We start from the raw sequence: 13,680 nt of genomic DNA, 5'->3' as shown, positions 1-13,680 counted from the left end.
ACTCTGCTGAGGCCCCACCTGGAGCACTGTGTCCAGTTCTGGAGCCTCTAGGACAGGAAAGATCTGGAGGTGCTGGAAGCTGTCCAGAGAAGGGCCATGAGGATGGGCAGAGGACTGGAGCTGCTCTGCTATGAGGACAGACTGAGAGAGTTGGGGTTCTTCGGTCTGGAGAGTAGATGGATCTGAGGAGACCTTCTTGTGGCCTTCCAGGATCTGAAGGGGGCTACAAGAAAGCTGGGGAGGGACTTTTTAGAGTGTTGGGTGGTGATAGGACTGGGGGAAATAGATCCAGGCTAGAGGAGGGGAGAGTTAGATTAGATGTTAGTTCTTCACTATATGGGTGGTGACACACTGGAATAGGTTGCCTAGGGAGGTGGTAGAAGCTTCATCCCGGGAGTTTTTAAGGCCAGGCTGAATATGGCTCTGAGCAACCTGATGTAGTGTGAGGTGTCCCTGCCCATGGCAGGGGGGTTGGAACTGGATGAGCTTTGAGGTCCCTTCCAACCCTCACAATTCTGTGATTCTGTGGTTTGAAGAGGAACCTCAAAGATGGGGTAATGTGTCCTTAGAATCATAGGGTCATTTAGGTTGGAAAAGATCTTCAAGATCATTAAATCCAACTGTTAACCCTACTCTGCCAAGGCCCCCTCTGAGCCATATCCCCAAGCACCACGTCTACACAGCTTTTAAACACCTCCAGGGATGGGGACTCCACCACCTCTCTGGGCAGCCAGTGCCTGAGAACCCTTTTCAGAAAAAAATTTCCTAATGTCCAGCGTAAACCTCCCCTGGTGCAGCTTGAGGCCATTCCCTCTTGTTCTATCAGTAGTCACTTGGGAAAAGAGACCAGCACCGACCTTATGACAACCTCCCTTCATGTAGTTAGAGAGGGAGATCTCCCCTCAGCCTCCTCCACACTAAACACCCCCAGCTCCCTCAGCTGCTCCTCCCCAGCCTTCTTCTCCAGACACTTCCCCGGCTTTGTTGCCCTTCTCTAGACCTGCTCCAGCTCCTCAGTGTCCTTCTTGGAGTGAGGGCCCAAAACTAACCCCAGTATTCAAGATGTGGCCTCACCAGCGTCCAGTACAAGGGCCAATCATCTCCCTACTCTTGCTGGCCACACAATTTCTAATACAAGCCAGGATGCTGATGGCCTTCTTGGCCACCTGAGCAATTGCTGGCTCATCTTCAGCTGCTTGTTGATCAATATCCCCAGGTCTCTTTCCACTGGACACCTTTCCAACCACTCCTTCCCAAGCCTGGATCATTCACAGCGTTGTTGTGATGCAAATGCAGGACCCAGTACTTGGCCTGATTGAACTCATACAACTGATCTTGTCCCATCGAATCAGCCTGTCCAAGTCCCTTCTTCAGAGCCTCCCTACCCTCCAGCAGACCTGTAACTAGTGGAATCCCCCAGGGATCAGTGCTGGGTCCAGTCCTGTTCAACATATTTATCAATGACGTTGATGAGGGGACAGACAGACAGAGTCTGCTCAGCAAGTTTGCTGACAATACCAAACTGCGAGGCTTGGCTAAGACACCTGAAGGCTGTGCAGCCATTCAGGCACTTGGACAGACTGAGAGCTGGGCAGAGAGGAACCTAATGAGGATCAACAAGGATAAGTGCAGAGTCCTGCACATGGGAAGGAAGAATAAACTGCAGCAGTACAGGTTGAGAGATGATCTGCTGGAGAGCAACCCTGTGGAGAAGAACCTGGGAGTGCTGGTGGACCCCAAGTTCTGCATGGGACAGCAATGAGCCCTGGTGGCCAAGAAGGCCAATGGGATCCTGAGCTGCATCAAGAGGAGTGTGTCCAGCAGATCCAGCAAGGTTCTCCTCCCCTCTACTCTGCCCTAGTGAGGCGCCACCTGGAATATTACATCCAGTTCTGGGCTCCCCAGTTCAAGAGGGACAGGGATCTGCTGGAGAGACTCCAAGGGAGGGCTACAAGGATGCTGAAGGGACTGGAGCACTGCCTGGTGAGGAGAGGCTGAGAGACCTGGGGGTGTTTGGTCTGGAGAGGAGAAAGCTGAGAGGGGATCTGATCAATATCTATAAATATCTGAGTGTTGGGTGGTGATAGGACTGGGGAAAATAGATCCAGGCTAGAGGAGGGGAGAGTTAGATTAGATGTTAGGAAGAAGTTCTTCACTATAAGGGTGGTGAGACACTGGAATAGGTTGCCCAGGGAGGTGGTAGAAGCCTCATCCCTGGAGGGGATGCTCTGAGCAACCTGAACTAGTGTGAGGTGTCCTTGCTCATGGCAGGGGGGTTGGAACTGGATGATCCTTGAGGTCCCTTCCAACCCTCACAATTCTGTGATTCTATGATTCTATGATTCTATGAGTCTATGATCTGCTCCATGACCTTCCACAGCACTGAGGTCAGACTGACATCTCTATAGTTTCACAGGTCCTCCTTCTGTCCCTCTTGTACCCAGGCATCACATTTGCCAATCTCCAGCCATCTGAGGCCTCCCCAGTTTCCCAGGACAACTGGTCAATGGCGGAAAGTAGCTTGGTGAGCACCTCCACCATCTTCCTCAGTACCCTTGGGTGTCACCCATCCAGCCCCATAGACTTGTGTGTAAGTGGTGCAGCAGGTCGCTGAACATCACCTCTTGGATTGTGAAGGTCTTGTTCTACTCTTAAAGATTGAGGAAAGAAGGCCTTGAGCACATCAGCCTTTATCCCAATGTTCCCCCTGCATCCAATAACAGATGGAGATTCTCCCCACTCCTCCTGTTGTTAATGAATTTACAGAAACATTTTATTGTCTTGAACAGCAGTAGCCAGGTTGAGATCTAGTTGGACTTTGCCTCTGCTAATTTTCTCCTTGCATAGCCTCACAACATCTTTGTAGGCCTCATGAGAAACCTGTCCCCCTCTTCCAAAGGCTACAGCCTTTCCTCTTGTTGCTGAGCTCCAGCCAAAGCTCTCTGTTCAGCCAGGCCCGTTCCTCATCAGCTCTGCTTTCAGCACAGGGGGGTGGCCTGCTGCTGTGCCTTTCAGCCTTCCCCCTGGCACAGTGCCCAGCCTGGGCCTCTATACCCTCCAGTCTCCTGAACACATCAGAGTCTGCCTTCTGGAAGTCCAAGGTGGTAGATTTACTGACCCCCTCTCCTTACTTCCCCAAGAATTGAAAACTCCATCATTTCATGATTGCCACACCCCAGATGGCCTCTAACCATTACTTCCCCAACAAGTCCTTCTGTGTTCACAAGCAGGAGGTCAAGGAGGGGACCTTGCCTAGTTGGCTAGGGAGTGACTAGCCCAGGGTCTCACAGCAGGGCCGAGTGGCTCTAGTCCTCCAAAGGGATTGTCATCTAACATCAAGATCCTGCTTCCTTGCTCTGATAATAAGAAGACTGCAGACAGAGGCCTGATGTTTGGAGGATGTTAGGGCAGACTAGCACTGCTTTTACTATAAACAGGACCTGCTTAGCTGAACCGAGCAAGAGAGCTTTAAGGCAGCCATAAATCAGCCTCAAGGCAACCTGAATTGGGTCTGGACCCTCAGGCAGACCCTTGCTGCCTCTATGCACTGTGGGAGTGAGAAGTGGTGTCTGGACATAACCTGCTTCCTGCTCCAAAGAGACCTGTACCTGCCCAGGAGGCCAGGGCAGTGCTTGAAGTGCCTTGGACGGATCAGCTGCTGCTTCAGAGTGTTCTCTGTGTGCAGGAAGGCATGAGTGGATGCAATGCTCTGAGCCCAGGCAAGTCTGGGGAGGGGAAGTGGTGCAAAGATGAAACCAAGCACAGGAGACTTCAGCGTGGGTTTGAGCAGGGTCCTGCATGGTGGCTGGAAAAGGGGAAGAGACAAGATATCACAAGGAGAATTACATCTCAGTGGCTGCAGGTTTATGGTGGTAGTAGGCAAACCAGGACCTTTCAGAACAGAGCAGCTGCAGGTACTCTGTGCTGCAGGAGCTCTTGGCTCCCGGAAATCAGGCAGAAGAGCAGTTACAGTGACTCTCACAGCAGTGCCTTTTGCTCCCTACAAAACATTTTGCCCTGGGAATGCTGAGTGCTTTGCAAGAACCTAAATAATGAAGCCTGAGAGCAGTACCACACAAGGCAGAAGTATCTTCCTCGCTCCTGAAACTCATCTGTCTGGCATGGCCCACAGTGCTGTGACCCAATGGGCAGGGCAGGAAAGTCAAAAATGGCTGAAGCTCCCCAGCTCAGCATGCTGCAGGGCTCAGAGCAGATACTCAACTGGCATTTTCCTGGGATGCCCCCAGTTCTGCAGGGACATTTGGTGGGATACTTGACAATCACCAAGGTAGGATGCTGTGGTTTAGCAGCAATCCCTCTGGACCTTGGTTTTGCTCAGTGTTTTTTTATCAGTAGCTGGAATGATCAGGGGTTTTGGCTCTGGTTCTGGAAGAACTGAGCGTGGTACCTACCTGGAAAGTAGAGCTCCTCTGTCCAAGTGTCCATGTGTCCATGTGTGAGTCACTTTGTACCCTGTGACCAGTGCTAGAAGCTCCCTGTGCCACCAGCCACGGGGCTTTGAGTTAAGCGACACCAAACTTCACCGGACATCCACACCAGCTGCCTACAGCCCTTTTTGCTGGCACTGCCCTGTGTCAAATCCTGACCCTGCTGAAATCAGGCCCTTGCAAAACTATACCCTGGCTACTGAAAGGGCCTTTCCCTTGTGTTTGTGAATCTCCTTTGTGCGCTACTTACATCTCCTGGACCCGGCTATAGGCTGCTGAAGGCCTCTGCCAGATCCCCTGTTGGTGTGGACGGACCTTACCTCCAGATGCCTCAGCAGTGATTTAGCAGCTTCAGGCCACAAGGAAAGCCCTCATCTGTCTTTGGGGGTGTTTTGGCTTCTTTCTGACATTGGCTTTCCACCTCCCAGCACTGCTACCCAGTTCTGTTCAACTTTGTTACAGGCTTGGGGATGAGTAGCTGGAGAGCTGCTTGATGGAGAAGGGCCTGGGGGTGTTGATTGATGGCCACATGAATATGAGCCAGCAGTGTGCCCAGGTGACCAAGAAGGCCAATGGCATCCTGGCCTCAACCAGGAATAGTGTGGCCAGCAGTGGGGATGTGATTGTCCTCCTCTACTCAGCACTGGTGACGCCACACCTTGAGCGCTGGGTTCAGTTTTGGGCTTCTCACTCCCGAGAAGGACATTGAGGGGCTGCAGCATGTCCAAAGAAGAGCAACCAACCTGGAGAAGGGCCTTGAACACAATAAGTCTTATGAGGAATGGCTGAGGGAGCTGGAGTTGTTTAGTCTTCAGAAGAGGAGGCTGAGGGGAGACCTCATCACCTTCTACATGTCCCTCAAAGGAGGCTGAAGCCAGGTGGGGACTGGTCTCTTCTCACATGCAACAAGTGCCAGGACAAGAGGAAACAGCCTCAGGTTGTGCCAGGTTGGATATCAGGAAAAATTTCTTCCCAGCAAGGGTTCTGAGGCCTGGCACAGGCTGCCTGGGGGGTGGTGGAGTCCCCATCCCTGGAGGTGTTCAAAAGCTGCCTGGATGTGGTGCTGAGGGACATGGGCAGTGGCAGTGACTGAGCAGCAGTGGTGGAGTTGTGAGCTGTGGGTGAGTGTTGGGCTGGATGAGCTCAAAGGTCTCTTCCAGCCTCGACAGTTCTGTGGTTCTATGGTTGTTTGCCTGTGCTGGAGGGACATGGCATGGCAACTTCCACACCTCCACTTTCCTTCTCTGAGCAGCATCGCTGCTGTGTGGCTATGCATCCCAGTCTGGGAAACCTTCCTGCTGCTGCAGACACTGGCACAGAAAGACAACGGGGGAAGGGAGCTGCAGGCTGAAACCACTCCAGGGAGTATTGAGAGTAGCAGCTGAGCCTGGGGAAAATCCCAGATGTAGAAAAGACTCCATCTGATGACCTTCACTGCCATCTGAGCCTGTTCAGAGGTGGAGGAGCTGGCTTGGGATCTGGGAGGCTGTGCCAGGGGAGCTGCAAACACTCTGCAGAGCCCAGCTGTGTGGCCTGGGTGCCTGTTCTCTCCTCTCCAAAGGAGCAGGTTGGGAATGGTTTTCTTTCTTTCACCTATTATGGGAGTCCCTCTCCCTGCTCATGGCTACTCCTGGATGGGACCTCATGATTTCCAGACCCTTCAGGGCACCCAGTCTTCATAAAACAACTCTGGGAAGTTTCCTACAGAAAGCCAGGCTTGTGCAGCTCTGTTGCCTGTTCTTACACCTGCGTTTCCTTCTGTGGGATGCTTTATGCATCACAGGGCCTGTCCTGTGTTGTATAGTCCTTTGTCCCACCTGCATCAGTGGGATGACTCTGGAGTCCTCAGATTTGTGCACGGAGAGAGGGACCATCAGCTGAAGCCAACACTAGCAGGAAAGACCTCTTGTTTATGCCAAAGTCCTTTGGTTTATGCCAAAGGACTGTACCCAGCAGCAGAAAGGACTGGGGTGATGGTTTGAAGTCCCTCCAAGCTGTCTGCTGTAGTTCAGTTAGTGGAGACAGGGATAATGTTTTCCTCTTCTGATGGCAGGAGGCATTCCACATTTTGGGGTCAAGGTCACAAGCATCCACAGTATGGCACAGCCAGGTTGAAGTGGCCCTGGGGTCCCCAAACCTGACTAGTGGGGCTGCTTACACCATTACTCAGCAGCCAAGTGCTGCAGCTCATCAGAGTAGGTTTTGGAGCCTGTTTTTGATGTCCTGGAGCTCCAAACCCAAGCACAGCTTTGATTAACACTTTTGGTTGGGATTTGTCAAACCCACCAGGCCTGCCCTGTCATAGAGAAGCTTGGAGATGGCTGCAGGCCTGGGCAGGTTGGTTTCCAGTCTCTCTGTACCTGTTGTGAGCTCTCTGCCCTGCTGCATGTGCTGATGTCTGCAGTGGTGCAGCTCTTTCTAGCATGGATGAGGCTGAGCAACCTCTGCAAGAAGTGCTGGAGCCCAGCACAGCACAGCTCAGTGCACAGCCTCTGGTGGCATCCTTGTGTCATAGAGACACCCAAGCCTGTATGTCTGCTGCTCAAGTCCTGTGGCTCCACAGCCAGGCTGCCTCCGGTGTATAAACCTCCTAAGAAGGAATCTGGATCTGCCACAGCATCACAAAGCCCCATATCCCCTCCTGCTCCTGGCTGCCAGTGGAGGGGACAGGCTTGTCCTGCAGGCAATGCGCTGGCACCCTCTAATGACATGGTACTGTTCCTTCAGTGCCTGCCTGGGTCACTCCCAGCCATCCCCCACACCGTGCTGGGCTGACTGGAGCACTGCTTCCAGCTGTTCTGGAGGCTTCAGTGGGGCAGAGTCACAATCTGGGTTTCTTCTACCCTGTGCCTCCCTCCCTTTAGGGCATGAACAGGGGCCCTGTGAGAGAGAGAGGAATCACAGAATCAACCAGGTTGGAAGAGACCTTGTGGTGGGTTGAAAATGTCCCCCCCAGCCTAATCTTATGGGAACCAAATCTTATGGGAGATATCCCTCCAATGGAATTGTTTAGAATAATCATTCTTTTCCTTTTTATACCCAATAGTGATTTATTTTCATTTTTACTATGTTCTGCTCAAAATCTGTGAAAAATTGTAAAGCCATAGCCTAAAACTACCACAGCCCACCCCTTCTAAACAATTCCATTGGCTCCTACTACTATCCATCTAATCTAGAACAATATCTACAATAGTGAGTAAATAAAGTTTATAGTCCATTTCTGGCTATCTCAGATGTAGATAATTTAGAAGTTCAAAAAACAGGAAAACAGGAAACAGTTTGTCTCTTCACAGATGAGACAAAGAAAAGGAACAGGGATCCTCAGGTGAATCAGGGCTCTCAGGGTTCTTAGGGTTCGTGCACCGTAGGTTCCTCATGGATTCCTCCTTTGGGTGCGATGTCGTATCTGCACAACACTCTGAATTTAAACTCTCTCAGCTAAAGTTAGATTTCTTTATGGAATAGACTGAATTTCACCATTCTCTAGCATCACCCAGTAAATGTGACCAGGACCTTCAGCACAAACCACCCCTCAGACAGGTTTGGCCTTTCCTGAAGGAGAAAATACCCAAACAGTTTTGCCTAACAGATTCTTTTCTCTGATAACAGGAGGAACTCTATCACCTTCCTCCTTTTGTAACAAATCTGATGGAGCAGGTCCAGCTCGATTCACTGAACCTCTACTATTCACCAACCAGGTTGCTTGTGCTAAATGCTTCTCCCAGTTTTTCAAAGATCCACCCCCCATGGCTTTGAGAGTGGTTTTCAGCAAACCGTTGTAGCGTTCGATCTTCCCTGCAGCTGGTGCATAGTAGGGAATGTGGAATATCCACTCGATGCCGTGCTCTTTGGCCCAGTTTTTTACAAGATTGTTCTTGAAATGAGTTCCATTGTCTGACTCAATCCTCTCTGGAGTTCCGTGTCTCCACAGGATTTGTCTCTCCAGGCCAAGAATGGTGTTACGTGCAGTTGCATGAGGAACTGGATAAGTTTCCAGCCATCCAGTGCTTGCCTCTACCATAGTCAGCACATACTGCTTACCAGATCGAGAACGAGGTAGAGTGATGTAGTCAATCTGCCAGGCTTCACCATACTTGTACTTGGACCATCGGTCACCGTACCACAAGGGCTTGATCCGCTTTGCCTGCTTAATAGCAGCACAAATGTCACAGTCATGGATGACTTGTGTGATAGCATCCATGGAAATGTCAATGGATCTGTCACGAGCCCATCGGTAGGTTGCATCTCTGCCTTGATGTCCTGACGAGTCATGGGCCCACCAAGCTAGAAACAACTCACCTCAGTGTTTCCAGTCAAGACCAGGATCAGAGTTTGTGTCCACTTGGGAAACTCTTGCAGCTAGATCTGCCTGATGGTTGTGTTGTTTTTCCTCTGTAGCTTTGCTCTTAGGAATGTGAGCATCAATGTGTCTCACTTTCACTGGGATTCTCTCAATGTGAGCAGCAATGTCTTGCCACAGATCTGCAGCCCAAATAGGCTTTTCCTTTCTTCTGCCATCCATTCTTTTTCCAGTCCTTTAGCCAACCCCACAGAGCATTGGATACCATCCACGAAACAATGTTAAGATATAGAGATAAAGCTTTGGCCATCTCTCAGGTTCAGCTATGTCAAGAGCTAGCTGGACAGCTTTTACCTCTGCAAATTGACTGGATTCTCCTCTCCATCTTTTGCTTCTGCAACTCTGTGTGTTGGACTCCCCACTGCAGACTTTCATCTCTGCTTGTTTCCAACAAGACGACAGGAACAGTCTGTGAACAAAGCATATCTCTTTTCATCATCAGACAGATCACTGTAAGGAGGAGCTCTTTCCTCTGGAGGTTTTGTAGAGTTAGTGCTTTCTGACCAATTTGTGATCACTTCCACCAGACCAGGTCTCTCAAAATTTCCCATTCGAGCTCTCTTGTGTTATGAGAGCCATCCACTTAGACCATGTGGCATCTGTTGCATGATGTGGTGAAGAACCTTTACCTGCCTGGCAAAGCTGGCAGCTCGTGGCTTGGACAGATTCACTCAGAAATGGGTCAAGAACTGGCTGGAGGGCCAGGCCCAGAGAGTGGTGGTGAATGGTGCCACATCCAGTTGTGGCCAGGCACTAGTGGTGTCCCCCAGGAATCAGTGCTGGGCCCCATCCTGTTCAATATCTTTATTGATGATCTGGACGAGGGAATTGAGTCCATCATCAGTAAGTTTGCAGATGACACCAATTAGGAGCAGGAGCTGAGTTGTTGGAGGGTAGGAGGGCCCTGCAGAGAGACCTGGACAGGCTGGATGGGTGGGCAGAGGCCAATGGGATGAGATTGAACAAGGCTAAGTGCAGGGTTCTACACTTTGGCCACAACAACCCCAAGCAGCACTACAGGCTGGGGACAGAGTGGCTGAGAGCAGCCAGGCAGAAAGGGACCTAGGGGTGCTGGTTGATAGTAGGCTGAACATGAGCCAGCAGTGTGCCCAGGCGGCCAGGAGAGCCAGTGGCATCCTGGCCTGGATCAGGAATAGTGTAGCCAGCAGGTCAAGGGAGGTTATTCTGCCCTGTATTCAGTACTGGTCAGGCCACACCTTGAGTCCTGTGTCCAGTTCTGGGCTCCTCAATTCAAGAGAGATGTTGAGGGACTGGAAGGTGTCCAGAGAAGGGCAACAAAGCTGGGGAGGGGTCTGGAGCACAACCCTGTGAGGAGAGGCTGAGGGAGCTGGGGATGTTTAGTCTGGAGAAGAGGAGGCTCAGGGGAGACCTCATTGCTGTCTACAGCTACCTGAAGGGAGGTTGTAGCCAGGTGGGGGTTGGGCTCTTCTCCCAGGCAACCAGTAGCAGTACGAGTAGAGACAGTCTCAAGTTGTGCCAGGGGAGATCTAGGCTGGGTGTTAGGAGGAAGTTCTTCACAGAGAGGGTGATTACCCATTGGAATGGGCTGCGCAGGGAGGTGGTGGAGTCGCTGTCCCTGGAGATGTTCAAGAGAAGCCTGGATGAGACACTTAGTGCCATGGTGTAGTTGATTGGATAGGGCTGGGTGATAGGTTGGGCTGGATGATCCTGGAGGTCTCTTCCAACCTGGCTGATTCTATGATTCTATGATTCTAATATCTCTTTTTCTGTTGGAGTACAAATTGCCTCTGAGCCTTTGTAGCCGTGACTCCAGAAACCAAGCAGACATAAATGTGTCACCTGGAGCTCTCTGCCATAAGCATCAGGTTGGACCATTGTCACTTGCAGCCCTGTACAGAATATTCTTAATGTCTGGACCAGTTCAGATAGGTCCCAAACCCATTGCATGGACTACTTCTTGCTTCATCTGGTCAAAGGCTGCTTGTTGCTCAGGACCCCACTGAAAACTGCTTCTCTTTCAAGTTACATCATAAAGAAGTTTCACAATCTGACTGTATCCAGGAATGTGCATCCTCCAAAATCCCACTGTGCCTAAGAAACGTAGAGTTTCTTTCTTATTGATGGGATTTGCCATGGTGGAGACTCTGTTTATCACATTCGTTGGGATGTGACAGTGACCATCTTGCCACCGCACTCCCAGAAACTGGATTTCTCTGGCAGGTCCTTTCACCTTGTCTCGCTTGATAGCGAAACCAGCTTGCAAGAGAATGTCAATGATTTTGTTACCTTTCTCAAAGACTTCTTCAGCAGTCTCACCCCAGACGATGATGTCATGGATGAACTGAATGTGTTCTGGAGCTCCACCTTTCTCCAAAGCATCATGGATCGCTGCATGGCAGATGCTTGAACTGTGAACACAGCCTTGGGATAAACGATTAAAAGTGTATTGAATTCCTCTCCAGGTAAAGGCAAACTGAGGTCTGCATTCCTCTGCTATGGGAATAGAGAAGAAAGCATTAGCAATGTCTATGGTAGCATAACCATTTGGCCTCTTTGGATTCCAGCTCATACTGGAGCTCCATCATGTCTGGTACAGCTGCACTCATGGGTGGAGTTACTTCCTGTAGGGCACAGAAATCGACTGTCAGACACCATTCTCCATTCTGCTTTTGCACAGGCCAGACTGGTCTGTTGAAAGTTGAATGAGTTTTGCTGATGATTTTCTGACCTTCCAATTGACGAATCAAGGTTTGGATGGGCACCAAAGAGTCACAGTTGGCTCTGTATTGTCTGTGATGCATAATTTGAGAAGGAACTGGCAACTTCAAATCCTCTATCTCATGTTGCCCCACAACTGCAGATTCATCTGAGAGCTCAGGTCTAACAGACAACTTCAATTTTCCTCCATCAATTTCTACAGTTGCTATTCCAAAAGCCCATTTGTAACCTTGAGGGTCTTTGAAACGCCCTTCTCTCAGAAAATCAATTCCCAAAATACAAGGTGCATTAGGTCCTGTTACAATAGTATGTTTCTTCCGATCTTTCCCAGTTAAACTTATGTCAACTTGTATCTTAGTCAACTCTTGAGATCCACCAGTGACTCCAAAAATAGTTATAGGCTCTGACCCTTGATAATTTGATGGTATTATGGTGCACTGAACTCCTGTGTCAACCAAGGCCCTGTACTTCTGAAATTTTGAAGTGCCAGGCCACTGAATGTATAAATCCCAATAAATTCTGTTGCCTCCATTATCCCTTACCTCCCCCTGGTGGAAGGCAGGGCACCACTAATTGTGGGGATTACATCCACATGTACAGTTGACACAGCATCTAGTGTCAGAGTTAGAATCATTGTTGGAGCTATTAGAGTTGTTCTGGGAAACTGAGGAAGTGACAGCTACCCTCCTGGTGTTTTTACCTTGGGATCTGCCACTCTGCAGTTCCTGTAACCTCCTGAAAAGATCAGAAGTTGGTTGACCATCCCACCTATTCATGTTTTCACCAGACTGATCATGCAGAGTTATCCAGACACTCCCACGTGACTGCCTCTGTTGTCTATTTTGATTTGGCGTGTTTTGAAATGGCCTCCTTGGAGGACATCTGTTTCTAACAGCTGAAATTTGTATCCATCTGGAAGAGGATCTGGCATCATCCCCCTTCACCAGTTTGGATATGGAGGTTTTAAATTCCTCCTTCAGCTCTTTCATGCAATCCTCCAATAGCCTCATTTGGTTAGTGAAATGGCCAATAGTAGGAGGTGCTCCACCATAATTTCTTGCCACAATTCTGCTTGCCAGAATAGTAGCATAATTAGGAGGATCAAGCTTAATGAGCTTTTTGGCAAGACCTGTTCCCACAGGAATTTCATCAGGATTCAGCGTAGTATTATTTATATACATTACTTATATATATACTTATATATATATATACTTATATATATACTTATATATATATATATAAGTATAATTTATATACATTACTTCTCTCACAGCAAACTCTCTCAAATGCTTAATTCCCTCATCCATCATGTTCCACCGCTGAGGGTTCCACGGGAGATCGTCTCTAGAGGGGTAACTCATTAGGACAGCCAATAGGAGTCGTGTCCACAGAGAAACCTTACCAAGGCACCTGTCTAAATGCCTGTCTATTCCGCTGTGCTTCAAGAGACTTCCAAGCTGCACTGCTGAATTGTCACCTACCACTAAAGCAGGAGCATCTGTGTCATAGCATCTCCCCAACCGCATCAGGATTGGCTCAGTATCCCCTCTAATATAATCTTACTTGCCTAATTTCCTGCCTGAGTGCATTAGCTGGCTGTATCTCATCCTCATCATCATCATCTTCCTCACCCTGCTGTCCCCCTGCTGAAAGCCTCTGTAGGATTTCCGTAAGTTCAGAAGCACCTCCGTTAGTTCCTAATTTACTAGGACCCACGTCCTGTCCTGCATCTCCATCATCCATTGGTGGCTTCATCAAATCAACTATATCTCTAAGGCAGACTTTCACTTCCTCATCAGAAGCATCCTTTTTGCCTTGACTTCTGGTCTGCAGTTAGTAAACACCCATTTTGTAGTCGTAGATTCAGAATTAACTCCTTCCTGCCCGCTACTGCCTGTTTCTTCAATTTCTTCACCACTAGAATCGGTCTCACTACGGATAGATCTAGTACCCTTCCTCCTGCATCTAGGCACAGGGCAAACAGCTGCATGTCTCTCTCAGTACAATGCTATTAGCAGACCTACTCTTATTACCACAAATAGGAAATTTAGGCATAACAAATAGATCATCTTAGGATTCCAATTACTGAGATAACTCTCAGAAACAGGAACACTAAACTCAAAAATCTCAGAAGGGACAGTTGCATTATTATATCTTCCTAAACCAATAAAT

The sequence above is a fragment of the Indicator indicator genome, chromosome 18, assembly GCF_027791375.1.
Source record: "Indicator indicator isolate 239-I01 chromosome 18, UM_Iind_1.1, whole genome shotgun sequence".
Lineage (NCBI taxonomy): Eukaryota > Metazoa > Chordata > Aves > Piciformes > Indicatoridae > Indicator > Indicator indicator.
The sequence above is the reverse complement of the archived record's forward strand: the minus strand, read 5'-3'. Positions refer to the sequence as shown.